Source organism: Centropristis striata, chromosome 8 (genome assembly GCF_030273125.1).
Source record: "Centropristis striata isolate RG_2023a ecotype Rhode Island chromosome 8, C.striata_1.0, whole genome shotgun sequence".
NCBI classification, from domain to species: Eukaryota; Metazoa; Chordata; class Actinopteri; order Perciformes; family Serranidae; genus Centropristis; species Centropristis striata.
This window is the reverse complement of record NC_081524.1, coordinates 35,402,084-35,423,184: the sequence shown is the minus strand read 5'-3', so window position 1 is coordinate 35,423,184 and position 21,101 is coordinate 35,402,084.

Below are 21,101 nucleotides of genomic sequence, written 5' to 3'. Positions count from 1 at the left end.
CTGCCAGTATTTTCCATTTTTCTTTCCCCTTTTTTTTTTTTTACATGCAGTCCCTCACAGACACTCCCCACATCAACACACACACATACCTCCCACCCTTTCCCGCCCATCTTAACCCTATCTCTCTCTTCTGTCTGGAACACTCTCCTCTCCCTCATACCTCCCCTTTCCCTCTCTCCATCATCTCCCCTCACACCCTCCCTCCCCCACAGAGTAGAGAGAGAAGCCAACATTATTCTAGCAGAGGAGCAGGTGAGGGTTAAAAGGCGACCGCGGCCTAGTCTTCCAGGAATTAAAGGGAAAGAGCTTGGGGAAGCAGGGGATAAAGACGGGGCCTGTTTAAAATTCTGACACCTCTCCGCTATAAAGTAGGATTTCTGAGCCACTTGGGGCACAGGGAGGAGGAAAAGAGACTTAAGCAGATGCAGAGGGTAAATGCAAGGCTTTGTTATTTCTGACAAGCCCACAGAATGGAAATGTCATTAACTGACTGTAAATATTCAAACTCCATCTCTCTCGCTTTCACTCTCTGATGGAGGTTTTTACAGTGTTGTTTTGTCTTTAGGCATATGCATAGATAATCCACGTCGTGCACGGAGAAGAAATTCTCTGAGACTTATATCAATAATTCAGGCGTATAGGTAGATAAAAAAAGAAAGGAGTACGTAAGTCTCCCCACGTAGAATTATTCATTTCCATGCATTTTGTAAGTGTGAGCCTTTTTGAATAATAAAACTTTGAAATGGGAACAATGTCTTGCATAGTATAGATGGTACAGTTTATGAAAATGGTAAGTTTCATGTGTGTAGGCAGCTGTATTACAGTATGCTGAAACTGTTTCATAAGAATTTCATTGAATATCTATAGCTGACTTGAACTTGAGGACTAAGAGTTAAACTTTTTCACCTTTTACGTTTCTTGTGTGGCCTTTATGTATTTCACTGCATTGTTTTGCATATTCTGTCCAATTGCTGCAGGACACACACAAGTAGATTTAAACCCTCAGCCAGTTCTTTATCAAATGTATTTTTGCCTTTGAGAATTCACATACACATACACATAATGTGATAGAGGACTAAAAAAAGGATAGAGGAAAGGGGAAGGGCAGGGAAGAGTTAAGGTAGCAGGATAGACACACAATCTCATAGTGAGTTAATCAAGTGAGAGTCCAATACCAAGAGAAGAGAGATTTAGAGTAGGTACTGTACACACACAAACTAGGCACAAAAGACAACCCAAGCAGATGACAACATTTTCAGCCAACATCTTCAAGGACAAATGGAATAGTGCTGGCAGCCACCGAGCACCTTAGGGCAGCCAGCAGAATCACTCTCTACCACCAACAACATATATTTGTCATTTAGCCCTTGGCAATTCAGTCCCCTCGAGACATTTGGAATGCCTCATCAAATGATGCCGATGTTCCCTTTCGCTGGTTTTGTGTTGTGTGCCCAAAAGCTGCAAGGCACATTCATCTTTGGAATAACCCAATCCCTTTCTTTCTTTCTCCCCTTGGGTATGTTGAGAGGCCTGCTGATGTGGGTTATTTGTCCCCTCATGCTGAACACATGGAGTAAGTGTATTTGGGTTGATGTTGTTGCGGTATACTCTACACTATTGCAGCAGATTGGAAGACTTGAGACCAAAAGGGAAAGCTGTTTTTTTTTTGTGATGCTTGCCAATGTTTTTAGACATGGTGGCGGCATGGCCATAGGGATGGAAAAGTCAATCGATCTGTCAGTCATTGCTTCAGTCCAGACTGAAATATCTCAGAGAGTATACATGATGGATTGGTAAGATATGTTGTACACATATGGACTGTTTGAAAGAAATAGTCACTGTGCATCATTCATTAGTTTGTGGACTACTGTTTTGAAGCCTTGAGTTTGGCATTTTGGCTGTCCTGATCTAATGATCGTTATCAGCTAACATTAGCGCTCGCTAGCTAGCTCGGTAAGCTTCTCTTAAGGCTGATTTTTGGTCACAACCAAATTCTGAAGCAGACATTTTTAGGATACCAAAACATGTTCTTTCATGAACTGAAAACACACTGTGAAAGGGTCAAAGTGCTAAGACAAAAACACACAGCGCACCATTGTAACAACATGACAATGACAAGGTAGCCACGCCCTAAATACTCTACTTTATCGTCTATTTAGCTCAAAATTGGACCATAATTTACAAAATACTACATTGAAGACACTTAAAACTAGTGATTTAGACCATGAACTCTTAATGAAAATGCTTACCTAAGTAATACATTTAAAATAGAACTAGGGTTAATTTCTCATAGATTTTCATGCAATCAGACGTCTTATTTGCAACAGGTGGAGTCGCCCTGCTGGCCATTAGAAACAATGCATGTTTAAAGCCAATACTTATGACAATAATACCTGCAAAACTAATGACATTCCCTTCAGCTTCAGCTACACTTTGTGTTAAGTGCTAATTGGCAAATCATAGCATGCTAACACACCAAACTAAGATAGTGAACATAAACATTATACCGGCTTAACAGCGGCACATTAGTATGCTGTTAGAATTGAGCTCAAAGCACTGTAGACTCTCACTCTTGTTAGGGCTTTACATAACTTTGCAACCAGAGACCCATACAGTCTTGCTGTCTCAAGTAGATAACAGGGAACTAACAACATGGTGAAGTGCCAATTGATATTGTGAGTATAAATAAATAAAGGTGAAATGGAGATCCTACCTCTTATAGATGTTGGATAAACAGCGTACCCGAACAAATCAATAAACGGAGTGCAAATTGGGATATTAGAGTTACTTTGCTGTTTTTTGAGGCTTATCCAGGATAATGATTATACCTTATATAAATTGGTCTTTCCAAACCGAGTGAGTGCCAATCCAACAAACAAGGGTTAAAATAATTCTCTATATATGGCGGGCAAACACAATTGTAACGGAATAGGCATGCTCATTATCCATCCATTTAAAGTCAGAGATATCCATTCTACACACTGCAGTTCTGTGCAGGCAGCTCGTTATGAAGAATGGAAAGGTACTGAACATCAATAGCATGCATGACTTCTTTTATGAGCCTTGCGCACAGTTAAATTGGTGACATTTGGCCTTTAATGGGCTGGCTGAAAACTCATATCCCTTCTAACTACTGAATAAGGACTTCTAATGAACACCCAACCGGCTAAGAGAGTTAGTGGCCGGTACTCACTGAACTGAGAAACCAGGAAAGGCAATTATCAAGGCTCCCAAACAGCACTGATCGAGGATTGCTGCCTAGAGCAATGTTTTTAACCTTGGTTTTAGAACCCCTGTTTAACTGCAGAAGCCTTGCAGCAGTTTTCATTATTAAACAAATGCCATTACTCCCTTTTCAGGGACATCGTTTTCTATATCTGATCCTCCAAAGCAGCTGTAAATCAGAAGTCAAATGAAACACACTCACAAAAAGAAAGAACTTCCATTCTAGCCTTATCAGATGTCGACATGCAAGCAGTTTTAAGTCCTTAATCACAGCCTAAGCAACCAAACCTCTAGATCAGCTCATTCATGATGATCTGAAAGGCCACACGGCACCAACTCACTGACCCAGCCAGCTGTAAAGTCGCTGAGGGGGAACATATGCCACATGTTTTATACTTCAGCATCACTTTTCATGCCTTCATTTTTTTTAGCACGGCGACTGTGCTATTGATCTACGAGCGTGGTGATTGGATGTTGCGATTAATGACCTCAGATGAAAGAAGTATTCCTCTGAGGTCCATTCCCTGAAATGCCACTAGATTACCTTCCACCTTCCACCCGAGCTTATCATCAGTGTGAGTGATACAGAGGGCTGGAGGACTGAACAAATGACGGCCCCTGAGTCACAAGAGACCTGTGTAAGTGTAGAGGTAAGGTAATTTTTGTAAAGAGCGGAGTCTCCATCTCTCTCTTTCTGTCATTTATTCATTCTCTCATTCTCCCTCTTCCTCCACTCCCTGTCCCGCATCCTCACTCCCTCTCTTTACTCGCCCCTCCCTTTGCTCTAGCTCAAGTCCTCAATTATTTTCAGACTGCCAGGCAAGGCACTGCGGGGGCACAGGGGACCATTTGGACTTAGTACATTAAAGAATTCATGATTTGAAACCACCACAGCCCACCCTGACGACTCTATGATATGACTTTTCAGTGCCTGAAGCTCCTTCCTTCTTTTCCCTTTTTCCACCAGACTGGCTTTCATTCCCCCTGACGACTGACATTGATCTATCCTTGAGTCTTTTAGCTCCAGGACTCCCATACCTTAAACTTCTGACTCCTGACCATTAAAAGAAACAGAGCAGCCGATATTTATGAATCTGTCCGTAATGATTTCCTTGTCTGTTTCTTGTGTCGCCATCTGTAAATTGGCCTGTTGGTATCAGGCGCATATAGCGACAGACATGACAGCAGACTGCTGAAAAAGAGATGAAATGTCTCAGTGTAACACATGAAATCAATCTATAAAGAAAGTGGGGGTGCTGTTAAGGAGAAAAGGGGACAAGGACACAACATTGAGTCGTGTATGTTGGACTTTAAATAGAGCATTGTGTATTTGCAAAATATTTAAGAAAATTGTCTTTTATTTGTAAATAAAAAGGCAAAACAAAAACAGGTGAATATTGGTTAAAAATAACACAAATTGTGTTCTGCAATTAGTAGTTTGCCAAAAAGTCAGCTTTTAAAAAGTATTATTTATTAATTTATTTTATGCTCATTAATTGTTTTTCCCCCTTTATATTTGAATAGCCTAAAATGATATATGTTGTCTCAATGGCCAGTGACAGATCCTCAAAATACATACTTTAATGTGTTAAGGAAAAACCTTAAGAAAAAAAAATAGAGAAATTAGAAAAAAAGGAGATATTGATATTGATATCAATAATATGCAATTCAATATAATGATGTATTTCTTGGGTCATTAAAAAAACATTGAACTGGCTAAGCAGAGAGTCATCATCTAAGCCAAAAATGGCTGGTTCCTCCCAGCTACTGCTTAATTACCACCTCGACAAGTTAAGACACTTAGGAATTTGACACATTCTACCTGAAACAAGTGTTCTCAGTGAAAGTGCAACATAATATGCTGAGACTCCACATCCTCGTCTACACCTGTTTGCTCTTCACAGGAGAGGATGACATCACCAGTTTTCTACATCACAACAACAGAGTTTATTTCAGTGGGAGGATGAAGACACTGCAGACATCTACTGTTACTACTCCACTCACAGTGGTCTCATTCATAAATTCCCATCAGCCACATGTGCAAAAGCGAAAAAAAAAGCATGAACCAAAACTAAAAAAAATGTCAGGACTCTAAACCACTGATGCTTCTAATGTGTTGTACACACCATAGTGAGCAAATATAGAGTTACAGATGCACCCGGATGTTTGATTTCTGCTTTTAAAATGTTTGATTGCGGACGTAATACTCGCTCTTAAAATAGCAAAGACAGAAAAAAAAAACTACAAACTAACAGCGTTTCTTTCTCAATCTTACACGAAAAATCACCACCTAAAATCAAGCATTAGGCTTTCTGTAACTATAGTTAACTGTTGTGACATTTCAGCATGTTTGCATGGTCAGCATGCCGACACTATATAAATGCCAGAACAGTAATAAGCCCAGGCTTAAAGACAGACAGCCAGTCATTCAACTTCTACCTTTTCATTCAAGCCCTACTGTTCATCCAATTTTTAATATTTTTTTGAGAAGCATCCTGCTTTTCTAACAGTACAGTGTGAGCCAAGGTGTGTGCAATATGATGGGAACATACTGCCATCTCCTGGCCAAAGGGGCTACTGTCTTATTGTTGGACAGAAATTGGCTCGCTGTCTGAGACATCTGGTTGCAGACATATAATGTTGCTCAATCCCTGGAGACTCAGTTCTTCCTTTGCTTTTCTCCTCTCCAACCTGGTGTTTCTATTTACTTGTGTGTTTGTCTGGAACAACAAGAGAGAGACACAGATAGAGAGGAACTGAGAGCGAGAGAAAGAAAAAGACAAGAGTCCAAGTCAAGATACTGAATGTCCTAACATGTGTTTCCAGAACCCTGGGACATTCTTCCACTCCTTGGCTACATCACCCGACTCCAAACAAGCCCTCCTCACTGTGGGCGGCATGCTACTCTCAGTGTGAGTTCCCTAATGGCCATAATGGAGGACAAGACCATTTATTATTACTGGGGGGTGAGGTATGTATACGGCTACAATTAAGGAGAAAAACATCCTGGTGCTTGTAAAGGGCAGTAATGTGACTCGGGGAGTGATGGATGCTGGGGGAATGAGTCTCGCAGGCCAGTGGGAGTATCTTATTATCTGAGGCAGGTGGGGGATCCGTCATTGAGGTAAATTAGAGAAGAGAGCGGGAAGGAGTGATAGGGAAAGGAAGAAATGGAGGAGAAAAGGAGGTATCTTAAAATCAGAGAGGAGAAGGCACAAGAGAGGAAGTAAGATATGTCGATACACTCAGTTGCATAGTAACAGTTGTATAAAACAGTTGGAGGTATATTTATTTTTAAGCATATGCTGTGTTAGAAAAGATAATTTAAAATTGACTTAAAGAATGAGCTCCATCACAATGTGCCCTAATGCAATGCTTTCCATTTTGCATTTACTTTAGTCCACTGGGAATTACATCATTGGTGAAATGACTGTAGATCATGTCTCATTGCAAATACTGACTTCCCACTGTTGCCAATTTTTGTGTGTGCATGAGTATTTTTTTATATAAATTTGCATAAAGTATGTCAATGTATATTTGTGTCACTGTGCAGCTACCCTAAAGAATTATTACATTTCTAGTCATTATTGTTTCTCTGCATGTGTGCGTAGGTGTGTATGTATGTATGTCTACATTTTTGTTGATGCAATCATGTTTGTGTGCATGCACGTTTTTCTCTGCAGCCGTCCAATGAAATGTCACTGCAAGATCCAAAGTCATTAATGTGTGCCTGGAAACACATTCTTGTATGCATGTACAGAACATGCCTGTATACGGGTTTTAATAAGTAGCTATCTATTTGAATTACTGTATCTGGCTGCATCCACAATCACTAGTTTACCCTGGGGACTTAGTCAGACAGACAGTATGGGTGGTCAGTAGCAAGCAAATCTCAATTACACTGACAGGTGACAGTGAACTGAATAAATTATCATTATGCCCCCAGAGTGCAGCCAAATGTATTACCGACTGCATGTGAGTATATGTATATGTTTGTGTGGGTGCCTGTACACGTGTATCCCCTTTCGGGATGAACAGCCATATGCATGAATTCATTCTGTGGTGCAGCAAATGCCAATGAGCTCTCTAATAGCACCATTAGGCTCTGACAAATGAAAACACTAACTTACTCCAAAATGGAGATTCATATGTTTCAGTGCAGTTGGTTTCTTAACCATCACTCCTGGGTCAGTCTTATGATTATGTATGGCTGTGACATTTTGAACTGCCATTGATTCAAATGGAACATTCATGTCCATGGATCAGAGTTATTCAGATTCTAGACTTCAAGAGGTGAAATTGTGGAATGTAATGTGGGCTGATTTCATTATCATAGGTGATTGGTAATGTCCAGCTCTAATGCAAAACAAAGTCTGCTCGAATCAGGCAATCAGGGGATGTTAACTCTACGCCGACTTAGACTTTCAAATACCAAAAGTTTATTAAGCCATGATGGATGTAATCTAATTTAACTAAACTCAAAACAGGCTAAATGTCATAGAGATGGGCATATGGATTCACACACACAGTTGAGTTTTTCTAGCATGCATTTTTGTAATACTTTAACAAGAGATAGCTTGTGGTAAAATGTGTTTTAAAGTGTTTTTTGACTGCAAAGCTGTCACATTTTTTAGATTTGACATTTATTTCTTATGTATCTACTATACTAGCCCTAAACAGAATAATATTGCAGTTCTCCATATTGCAGTGTATAAAAGAAAAGCAATTGGCATTTTACACATGCATGGAAACTAGGGGACTATGGAATATCCCATTTAAACCACATTGATATGCTGTGTAGACACCATGCAACGTTTTTCCATCTCATCCTTATCTGGATAATCCAAAATTCCAAAAATGGGAATAAAATGTCACGGTCCTCTATCTCATGTACATAACCGTGACATTTCTTGAGCATGGAGTATAAACTTTGTTTATCCCTGTGTCTGTGCGTGTTGTGCATGTGTCTATGCATATGCATGTGTTGCCTTTAGTGCGTGTAATCATGTGTGTTTATTACGTCCTCTGTTGTGCCAACGTTTTGTGCGTGTCTATGCGTGCAGGTGGACTTTGTAAATTTACTTTTTGGTAGATGTCCTCGATTTGCAGTGTCAGTGGTGTGCAGTGAGAGACAGACCAGTTTAATACACAAATAGATAATCCCCAGCCTCACGGTGGATGCAATATGATAAGAAATGTATTGTCATACGAATGTGCTTTCATTGATATCATCATCTGCCAAAAGCAGGGAGGGAGAGCACAGGGCGAAAAAAGAAAACGAGAGAGAAATAGAGCGACGCAGAGAAACACAGAGAGAAAGACAGACAGTAAGACAATTAGTCATAAAATGAGACAAAATGAGCATGGGCAAGAAGAAAAAGCCATTCACTTATACAGAAAGAAGGGACGACAAAGACAGTCAGACAGCAGGAGCAAGAGATAGAAAGAGGCAGATGGGGGACATTAAGTCAAAGTTAAGTAACCATCGTCTGCTTCTTTATCTCACCCAGATATGCTAATCCAGTGAGCCTCTGCTGATATGAGTTTAACAGCCTGGCTGGTGTGTGTGTGTGTGTGTGTGTGTGTGTGTGTGTGTGTGTGTGAGTGAGTGAGTGAGAGCGTCAGTGTGAGAAAAGACCCAGTTGTCCTTTTTCATCATGCTTCCAGTTACACCAGCTCTGCTTAGCCAGTACCGGATGACACAGTTATAATCTCATTGCAATGGAAAAGTGAGTATAAATTACCTCTTTGGCACTCATAAAATGCAACTGTGTGTGTGTTAAGGCAAAAGGGTAAACATCAATACAGTGTGTACAGACAAAACATGCGTTTCTGTGTGTAGAAGTAGGTTCAAGAGAGTGTGTTTGGTTTAGAAAGGAAGGGATTAATGTGTTTGTGTGTTTCTGTGAATATACGAGGAATCAGATGCGAAGCGACAATTGGTAAATATACATATTTAGAGCTAGAGGGTGAGGCAATTTATGCGTGAGTATATTTCTTTGTCATCAAGGCAAAGGTGTTGTTTCAGCAACACTAATACATCCAGATTAGCTTAATCCAAATGAATACTTTACCCTCTTGCTCTTGACATTGTTGTTTGATCTAATGGTGCGGATATTGAAATTCAGCACTATCTCCAAGCATTTAAATGGATTAAAATGCAAAGTACTAGCCTTAAAAGAAATACATTTTAATAAATGTGCATCCTATGAAGCAGTGATCTCAGCATATCTAAGCAGATATCAAGCAGCTCAGTCCCAAAATGTTTTTTTCTTATCATGACTCATTTTTATCTGGCTAGATATCATGTGAGAACTATCGTTTTTGCCTCATGTGAAGAGCCATACCACAAGACCAGCAGCATTCATTGTTTTGTAGTTAATTTAAAACTATAAAGTTTGTCCTGAGGGTGACTACTGAATTATGATATGCCTTTACTGTTAAGGTGGTTTACACATGCCATGCACAAGGAAAACTAGAAGATGAATCATGTATGCACATGATTCATCTTCTGGGGAACATGATCATAGGTCATTTGTAACAGGGCTCACTGTGTCCTTTGAGGGGACGGAGAGGGGAGTCCCAACATCACCAGGGTCAGCGCAGTAATCTGCATCATAATGTCCACTGGGATTAAATATGGTCCTCAGAAGAGGTAGGTTTTTCTGATTTCCTCCTTTGGTGGTGGTGTCTTCATCTTTCTTCCTCTAGAATTTGACAGTTATCCATAGAACCACATAATTACATGATTCAATTAAAACAATGAATCAATAATTGTCTGGTATGTTTCCTTGCATTTACTCACCCACTTAAGATTTCTCTACATGGAAATCAGATCAAGGTTGTCAAAGTGTGAGCAACATATAAATGCCCTTTCAAATAGTGTCAACACAATATCTGTGCAAATTTTAAGGAGCTTTTAAAATGCAAAGACACAAACTTGTGGTTAACATTGTGAAATGGTTTAAGACCGGTTAGGTTTAAGTAACAAAAATACTTGGTTAACTTCAGGAAAAAAATCATGGTTTGGGTTAAAATAAGTATGTTACGTAATTTGTAACAAAAAAAGGAAAATTTCTTTTTGGTATCCTTGTTTAAAATCCTGTTTTTTGACTTGTAGATGAACAACTCATATATCAAAAATACATAATCTGCTTCCCTCTATGCATGATTGACAATGCAGTTTTGTTGCATTAAAGTGTCAATTCTAGGAGAGCAGGCTGGGGTCTTGTCGAGCTTGAGCCTGCCCTTTGTTATGATGCTCTCCTATAAGTGTTCTGAATGTTATACAAACCATGTTTTATGTCAAATATGAACCATTAGCCTTGGTAAAATAGCCTGAAAGGCCTCCATACATATCAGAACTTTAATATCTGACAACCCATAGACACTGTAATTTCATATCACATGCCTATGAGTTTATCTTCCATTCTTGTGGCCAATCAATTGGACATGCATCCTGCTATCTCGGAGACTTGACCTAGTAACACATTTAGATTATAATCTAACCAGTACTTTTCATGTAAGGACATGTCTATGCAACGACCAACTGCCAGTGTAGTATTCATGTGTGTGCAGTGTGACCGATCACCGATCACGCTCTGATTCAAATAAACCTTGTTTCATTTTCAGCGACACATGTTGGGACTTTGGCATGCCACGATTAAGTGTGTCCAATCATCTTTCCCCCAGTGACTGGAGGAATATATAACAAAGTATACACCCATGTGCACATGTGCATGGCCACATGCTGTGAAATCCATGAAACATCTGCAAGCAGAGACATGCACTCAGAATCATGCATGTTCCCTGACATGCACCAGAGGTTTCAGAACCCTTTACCGGTAAAATGACTATTTCAGGCCCCGATGGCTAAAGTGAATAAAGCTCCATTAACTCTATCTCTCTCCTCTTTTCTCTCAAATTCTCTCCATTTCCTCTCACCTTCACTGTTTATTCCCTTCCTTGTTTCTTTCTTTCTTTCTCTTTTCTTCCTTGCCCCCACCTTCTATCCTTCTAACTCTCAGCCCTCTCTCTAATATCTCCCCTGCAGCCATTTTCTGGGACTCTACAGGGAGGGAAGCAATCTTAGATTTATTTTACCTCCAATTTCCAATTTGAGAGACCCCTGCTGCTGGAGGCGAATCTTCAGAGGGCCTGATGTGAGTCGTCCTGTTAAATTAAAGTCTGTAAAAAATGGCAAAATATTTCAATGGCTCCCCATGTTTATGGAGCAACAAGACCAGAACAACATCCATGTTCTGTACACAGTTATGCATCATGCATCACTTACCAACATGGTTTCTAGGACTGCGAGCTCCCATATGACATGAGAAGTAACATGATTCAAAGAGGCTAAACCCAGGGTGAGACAGAAATAAGCCCAGAGCTAAAAAGTCATGAAAAACTCTGCCTCAAATGGTAACTCAGTGGCCCCCATGTGACAATTACATCCCTTAAATAGAGATGTTAGGATAGCCTGTAAGATTTAGAGTCTGGTCTGTGTATAATGCAACTTTATATGCTTGTTGAATGCCATTTCAGCAGCATTATTTGTTGCATAATGTGTCTGGGATATAAACTGTACATCATCAGTCTCTGCCAAAAAAACAGACATTCAACAGTTTCAGTGGGTATCATTCACAGCACAGTGAAGGCTCTCTGTGTTGCTGCTAATCTGACCCCCTGCAAAATAAAACCCCATCTATTCCCAAAATGCACTTTGATACTCCATTACTACTGAAAAGAATACAGTCTGGCTTGTAGTCGCCATATGTCCATTCTCAAATCCCCACATAAAAGAGCCACGCACACACTATTTCTTTTTTGCTCTTGATCTAGCAGAAACACAAACTGTCTCCCTCTCCCAAAAAAAGACACACTCTCCCTTCCACACACTGTACTCTTGCATTCACACTCACACAGTCCTCTATTCCCAGTATAAAGCCCGGAGACAGGTGTTGGATTAGCTTTCTGGAAGAAAAGAGCTCAGCGCCTTTGATAGGAGTTGAGCTGGCCTGGAGAGCAGGGAGGCAGGTGCACCACGAGAAGAGAGGGGAGAGAGGCGTGTGTGTGTGTGTGTGTGTGTGTGTCAGAGGATGCAGCCCAGTCATCCCATCTATTGAGAGGAAAAGAGGGGGCTTCTGGCAGAGCTGGCCTCTGTAATTGGAGAGCTTGGCGCGGCCAGCAGTGAAGCGTGGTTGGCTGTTGCCACGTGGTGACAGTTGCTTGCCAGCCGGCAAACTCTCACACACACACATACATACACACACACACACACACACACACACACACATTCATGCACACAGACACACACGAATACACACTCAGGCAGACGTTTAAACTTTTGAGTGCCTTCCATTGACTAACATTTGTTCTAATTCCTCGCTGAATCTCCCCACACCAATTGCTACTGTACCTTCATCACAACCGAAAAATGTGAGTCACTCGGCCTTGTCTCTGAAATTCAAAACCGTCTTTTCATCATGAATCTTTCATGAATTTTTCAATCAGGATATTTCAACTGCACAAGATAGTAAATACTTACATTAAAGACTCACTATACAAACACACACAAGCTGCCAGCCTGTAACCACGGTAACTGGGAGAGCAAAGGAGGCCTCCTCCAGATGCTTTTGTTCTTAAGGACATCCCTTGGAGACTGTCTGCCATATCACCATGGGACTGTCTCTCTCTCTTTCTCTCTTACTGACTTGTAGAGAGAGAGAGAGAGAGAGAGAGAGAGAGAGAGACATGCACCTCTAATCCTCCAATTTGAGGCTTTTTCATTTAAATGACCAATTACAGAGAGAGGGGAAGAGGACCGAAGTAGAGGGGGTTGAGGAGGAGAGTAAACTGAACGGCAGATGGATCTACAGAATTCAAAAAGAGCAGTGGATGGGAGAGGTGCTGCAGTGTGCAAAGTGGCATGCAGCAGGTTCAGTTCAGGTTTGGGTGTTGCTTAAAAAACTTGCTATCTTTTACAAAAGCTTCATTGGCATTGGGAGCTTGGATGCCAGTGCAGGCCACACAAATCATGAATTAGACATTTAAAAGAAAGTTATAGGCCTTACAGATTCTGTTGTAGGTAGTGATAGACAGATGCTCACCTACTAAAACACCAAACCTCTTTTCCAGGGACACTCACAAGGCCAGGGTACAGGTTTCTGAGCAGCAGTACATTTTCCTTCTTTAGTTGAACTGCCCTCTGGAGGAAAGAAGAAAAAAGAGTTGCATTTTTGCTGTTGTGGTTGCATAAATAAGAGGAGCCCATAATTGCTAAAGTTGAACGCAATTAAGTCACTGTATCATCCGTTCAAACCTTTAATGTGTCACAGAAATTTGTTCGTTTCTCGAGGTGGCAAGAACAAGAACAGAGTTAGTTCTGGCCAGGACACTTCATACTCCAAGAGTCGTCATAGGGACCTCCTACTGCAGCACATGTGAAATTCAAATTCAAATTTCTGACGAATCACAATAGTTGTCGGACACCTCTCTCTGGGAGAGACAACAGATTTCTCTGTTCTTGCGGCTTACTCTTACTCTTTGTTGCATGCATCTGTGGGACAAAGAGATGGAACGACTTAAATCTACATTTCTACAATTTCATTTAGCAGATGCCTTTATCCAAAGAGACATACATTTGAGAGTTTATACAACACAAGCAAAGATCAAAAGTCAAAAGACAACAGATGAGTAAGTGTCATGGGTTAAGTTTGAGTCCATAAGGAAGTAAGTTCTTTCAGGCAGTGCATAAGCCAAACGGGGGGAATTTTTTATTTTTTTGGTAACACTTTACAATAACCATCATTTATAAATGGTAAACAGATAGTTTATTAATGTTTAATCATCATTTATAAACCGTATATAGGCCATTTAGAATGGTAAATAGAAAATGTATTAATGTTGAACTATAATTTATAAATGCCAAATAGATGGTATATTAATGTAAGTTGATAGTTACTTTACCATAAACAAACAATTACATTATAATTATTAGTTTATTAGTAGTTTTGCACTCATTTGAACATTTTTAACACCATATTAAGTATGGTAATGATTACAAAATGATTCTTATACCTTTAAGAAATTGTTTGAAAACATTTAAAGATTAAAATATGTATAGAATTTTGTAATTGGTTAATAATTGGTTTATAAACCATCTATAAACATCACTTAAGTGTTGCCATTTTTTTTAAATACGCCCATTCTCATGTAACACTGTAGCATCCAAACTTGGTGTCGCCGAAGATAAACATTTTTGACAATACTCACCTAAATTACTTGAAACTATGAAAGTGTGTGTGTGTGTGTGTGTGTGTGTGTCTGTGTGTTAGAGTCTACAGGGTGTGATCGAGCATGATTAATTGCTATTAAGTGTGTCTCTCATAAGTGATGTTGTGCCTGGAGAGCAGAGCAGAGACTATTACAGCTCAGACCTATACATCAACCCCCATAGGCCGGTGACTGATGACCACTCAGTGCAAATTTCTGAAATGGTACAATTAAAGTCTGGGGGGTAGCTGAGGATCACCGAGCTGTAGCCCCAGAAACTATGTGTGCACATGTGCAGCTTGTAGGTAAAGAGTTGTCAAAAAGCTAAAACAAATCACTTGGTATTATTTATGAATGATAATAATTAATATCTGTCTGCTATCATATTTCAAATAAAAACATTTTTTTCTTTACCAGACATCCTGGAATTGTAAATTGCTAGACTAAAACTGAGGAATGGGCAAACATAAATTGAATTTGCATAAATACTTGTGTCACAGCAAAACACTGTTAAACAATTTGGTTATGTCCCCTGAAAATAATACGATAAGCAGATTTATATATGATTTTGTTCAAATGTTTTGTTTACCTGTGACTTCCATTTTGCCTCCTGATTTCCTAAAGAAAATCAACATTAATATGAAATTTGATTTAGGAAATGTATAACAAGATAGATTTAAGTTTAATTTGTATTGGAAGCCCAAGTGTCTAATGTTATTAAACTTTCATTATAAAGAAAAATGTCGCAGAATTACATTTTACCCGTATAGCTCATAGACACCGACCTCACAGTATTCTTGTGAATGATGTGTTTAGAAATCCACAACTGTGGCTTTACCAATCTAACCTGATTCTCTGTATCTCCCCTGAAGCTTCTCACTTTGTTAATAAATGATTACAGGAAATATGAGCAATGTTTTCTCATAACTAGATTTGTTGAAGGCCACGTAAAACAGATAGCCTTTGGCCACAGTTTAATATATATGGATATCATTAGTAATGGTGGGTAGGTGGGGTATCAGATGCAATACAATTTGCATATAGCATTTGCTTGAAGGACTCCTAATTTTGGACAAATTACAGCACTGACCGGTCCCAGATTTTCAAAATCACTGTAAGGAGCTGAGCAATGTGCCATGTCAGTGTTATTTGGTGTGATGTCTTCATTATTGTAACACAGAAAAGATAAGGATTTAAGGATAAAGATGATTTAAAAACAATTAATTTAACCATAGGCAACCTGGCAGTTTCCCAAAAGTTTTTTTTTTCATATTTTCCCTCACATGTACTACCATTCTTTGAGACTGCGTAAATGTTGCCTTACTTTAATGTCTGTACAGCTATAACTTTGACAGCTTTGTCCCACAGAGAAAGATCACTTCCATCAGAGCGACACCTTTTTGGCCCCTCCAGTCAATGGTTTATGAAATACAGCATGGCCCAAGTGGAAAGTCCGAGCTTCCAGCCCTGGTGTGGCAGAATGACAGAGGAATCAATAAGATGAAAAATGGACAACAACACCAAGGCTAAGGTTCCTGAGATGGATAGATCAGGTGTCCCTCCCTCCCATCTATCATAAAATATAAGAGAGGTGGGGAGGGCTAATGCAAGTCAGCTGAAACCATGTGTACTTGCAGTGGAGTACATCTCATTTGAGAAATCTAACAATAAAGAATTATTAATTACTGGCTGAGGTAGACTAACACTTGAAATGGCATAGATTCAGTTTTATATGCACACGTCATACAAACTCCAGGTCTTTTATTCTTGTTATAATGCGCGCAGCATAAAGGAAAATAAATAAATCATGTAAAATTTAAAATATTGCACAAGCCTTAACATATAGGCCAAAAGCTCCAGTTATAACCTGTTAATTTAATCTCAAACACTTCATGCACAAAATGGTTATTAAAGTTACACCACTGTAGTTGTAAGGATATTTTATGTATTAACATCACAATCTTGCAAGCAGTGAACTAATAAAATAAGACTGTTTGCCAAAATTACACATTCTTAACACATAAGACGCACAAAACACAGATAATAAGAGGTTATGATATGGTTAAACAAATTCTATATCTACACAGTATTTATTTACTGTCGCTGCAGAACCTATGATGCCCAGTAGATGTCAGCCTTGTTGGTAGGAAGTAATTACTGGTGTAAATCAAGTGTAAAGCAAATAATGTGCTGTGTTCAACTGCATGCATGGTTTATCACATTATGTCATTTATTGCAAAATCATAATAAAACACTGAGGGGGCAAAATGAAATAAATATTTTAGCTTTAGCAACCAGATAGTAAAGTTGATTTAGTACATAATAATAATAATAATAATAATAATAATAATAATAATAATAATAATAATATTAATAATAATATATAATATAATACATAATATATAATCTAATACATTATATATTTTAATTTTTTGTGCCATTAATTGTTTATTTATTTATATTATGTACATTTAAAAGTAGATCTCTTGCACAGACTTTTAGAGTCTCAATAATATTTTTCCCAATGTTAAAAATGTTTTAGGATGTGTATGAAAATACAAATAAAGCAGCCCCAACAAAGATTTAAGTCTTTTTTTATATAATTATTTCTGTATATTTGATGGACACAGTGATATACAACGTTATTGCCTTGTGTGTATTTTGGTCTGTAGGTAATCTAGCAAGCAAGTGGTGAAGTCACGGGTAAAGTTGAGCATGATAGAGAAAAATAAATCAAGCACAATTAAAGGAAAACATGTCCTTATTTAATCCAAAAGGTAGCCTACAGCAAACAATAAAAGAAAACTAATGACTACAAGATTGGCTGAAACCCACACCCTGTTCCAGAGCAGTGAAGAAAAACACATTTTCTGTCATGGATGCATGTAAAACCAAGGTCTTCTAAGTCACAATTTAATGAGACGTAAAGCTGAGACTTTTATGAAAACATATTCTGTGTGGTGTGAGATGACACAGGGTTAGAAGAAGACATTCTCTGATGGCCTGGTAAAATATCTGTGGACAAAAGATCTTGATTTGGGCTTCATTACTTTAATGTTCTGGGCAGGTTATCACTGCCGGTTATGATTATTATTGCTTTTGTAATCAGCTCTTGAAATACCACTGTATAGAACAAAATGTCTCATGTCGCAATAGCTGCAGCATTGCTGCTAATGTAGGTCACAATGTCCTGCCAGGCAGCCAGGTAGCATTGCCCTACATGGCAGATAAGTCCTCTTGTTTCTGGCTAAATTATCTGCCAACCAGGAAAAGATGGCCTACATTAAAAACATTTTAGCAGATAAATGTGTGAAATTTTCACCATGTTTAGCCAAATGCCAACAGTATCATCACTCGACTGAATAAGAGGGGACAGTGAACATTTAGTCTCCCTGGCTGCTTTGCTGTTTCCGCTATATCGATTTGTATCACTTTATGCATGAATAAAGTATACAACAGCACTGCATTTCGCATTAAAAGTGCAGCACACCATTAGTATAAATGCTCTATTGTTTCTTTGACTAATCATCTCTCCCGATCCCCCCCCACCCGTCTCTCTCTCTTTTTCTCTAATGAGCTGTGGTCTGTTATCAGTCATTACAGGAAGCCTGATTATCCAACTGGCATTCTGCACACGCTCACAGAGAACTTCCTGAAGGTGACCTTTTCACGTCGCCATAGAAACCGCCTCTCTGCTCCGAGATGCTCAGCCTGTACACAGAGCGAGCGAGAGAGAGAGAGAGAGAGAGAGAGAGAGAGAGAGAGAGATGACAGAACATTTTCTTCCAAACAAAAGTGCATTAGTATGCTGCAATGTGATAGCACATGCACAAGTCATTTTATGATGTGGCAGCACACATTATTTTGTTAACAAATAACAAATAGATATGAACTCACCCCTTTTTAAACATAGTGCAATGAAAAGCTTTAGTTTATCACACTTTATTGCATTTAATATATCTGTATCTCTAAAAGTCACTGATGCTTGAGCTGATTTATTTATTTGAAGTGGATTTGGTTCAAAACACACTAATAACTTTAAAAGGTAAGCTGCTCAGGCTATGTGGGATGTGTATGTGGTGTGTGTGTTTGTGTGTGTGTGTGTGTGTGTGTGTGTGTGTGTGTGCGTGTGCACATGCTACTACTCAAGAAACAATTACACACAAGAGCTTTGTGTCAAACAGGTGAATTTGTGTTTTAACTTCAATGCCTAACAATCTACTGTACTTTTTTGTACTATCCAGGATAATATGGATAATAACATCACAACACACATCAGATAAAAAGTGGTGACACACTCTGTCCTTCAAATATCATCATCTGTTTGTGATTCATCGGCAGTGCAACAAATATGTAAGAGCCACTCCAGTTATTGCAAATAAGATGAGATGCAGATGTCATTGAACATTCACCAGTGGGATTTATCTGACTTTCTATAAATATATTTTTTTCATGTCTTATTATTGAATAACCATGTCTGCAAATGAATCTATTCATCTTTGACATACACAAAAATGTACAAACATTTTTCATTTATAGATAAAATGTTTTCATTTAATCTCAAGCAAACACCTATAACAAACAACACTTTAACATTTAATTATGACTTTATTTATGATTTATTCATAGACTGTGAGTGGCCGTAGCCTTAAAAAGTGAGGCAAGTGTTCTTTAAACCTGCAATCTTTCTAATGGATAGCATGGGGCAAATCCACTGGTTGCAAAAACCAGTACACCTGTAAAAGTCAATGGGAAAAATAACCCTCTTTCTCACTTGATTTATTACTTAACTAAACAGTTAGTTTATGAGTTTATGGTCTCAATCGTTATAGTTTTAAAATAAAGCATGGTTCGCTTTATGGCACGTCAAGGTTTCAGACTGTAGTTCACAAACCAATGGATGACGTCACAGGGGCTTCTTCTGCACCTTTTATACAATCCATGTTTGGAAATCACGCAAATGTTTATGAATTAAGTGACACCTGATACAAGCAAGTGTCTCATTTGAATCACTTCGCAACACAACCTCTCCTTCGAGACATTACAGCATCTCTTCACCGTAGAAATATCCCCAAGATCATTGTCATGGTGACAGCTGCTCTCACCGTCTCATTTCCTTTTACTGCCTCTGGTTCAGCTAACGTTGTGTGCATACTAACCTCTCCTGGTTTGCCTGTTAACAGAGACAAGCTATTCCACACTTTCCCATGAGCTGTCAATGTCTATTTTCTTGCTTCAGCTCATTATCTGGAACAGTCACATGTCTACTCAGCTCCTCATTCATAATCAGACAGTTCTGTCGAATCCTTGACTCAGTGGTCAAGACTTCTAGATTACTTTCCTGGGTTAGCCCTCTGAATATAGGTTGCCTAATTTGCTAATAGAAATTCTGCTTATTGATCAATAAAGACCAGGTCTGCTCTGCTTCCTGAGTCAAAATTGTGGATGCCAGATCTGCTCCGTAATCCAGTGTTCTATGAACAGATATCTGCAAATAAATGCAGAATCTGTAGGCAACAGGACAAGATTTTGGTATCAGAAGCATTCTGGTTTCCATTTGTAGTCCATCAACCAGGTACCAGGAGGAGTACCAGGAGGTCCTGATGTGGTTTAGTACCAGGAGGTCCTGATGTGGTTTAGTACCAGGAGGTACTGATGTGGTTTAGTACCAGGAGGTCTTGATGTGGTTTAGTACCAGGAGGTCCTGATGTGGTTTAGTACCAGGAGGTCTTGATGTGGTTTAGTACCAGGAGGTCCTGATGTGGTTTAGTACCAGGAGGTCTTGATGTGGTTTAGTACCAGGAGGTCCTGATGTGGTTTAGTACCAGGAGGTCTTGATGTGGTTTAGTACCAGGAGGTCCTGATGTGGTTTAGTACCAGGAGGTCCTGATGTAAGATAAGATAAGATAAGATAAGAAATACTTTATTCATCCCAGCAGAGAAATTTAGGTGTTCCAGCAGCCAACATACACACAACACAACACAACACAACACAACACAACACAACACAACACAACACAACACAACACAACACAACACAACACAACACAACACAACACAACACATGTATACATACATATTCCACCTACAGAACATGAGCTCACAATACATAGCCTAGTATAGAAGAAGGTGAATGGATGGTCCATGTGCATTAGTAGCTGTTACTCATAAATAACAGTTACAGCAAGTGTGCAAATATACAGGTGTGGAAATAAATAAACAGGTGTGCAAATATACATGTGCAAAAATACAGTTTGGTAAATACAGTATAAGCAGTTAAGATAAAATTTCAATAAATATGAAAAAAAAATCTTCTGTCCTTACTAAAAGGGGAGTCATTATAAAGTGCAGTTGCAGTAGGTAAAAACATATTCTTGAATCTGTCCTTTTTGCAGCTCAGCTGCCGTAGCCTCCAACTAAAAACACTCTTTTGTTTACACACTAGACTGTGCAAAGGATGCATGTTATTGTCCATAATACTCAACAATGTCCATAATACTCAACAATGTGATGTGGTTTAGTACAAGGAGGTCTTGATGTGGTTTAGTACCTCGGACCAAATTACCTGCTTGATCTGCTACCTCTCTACGAAGCATCCAGAC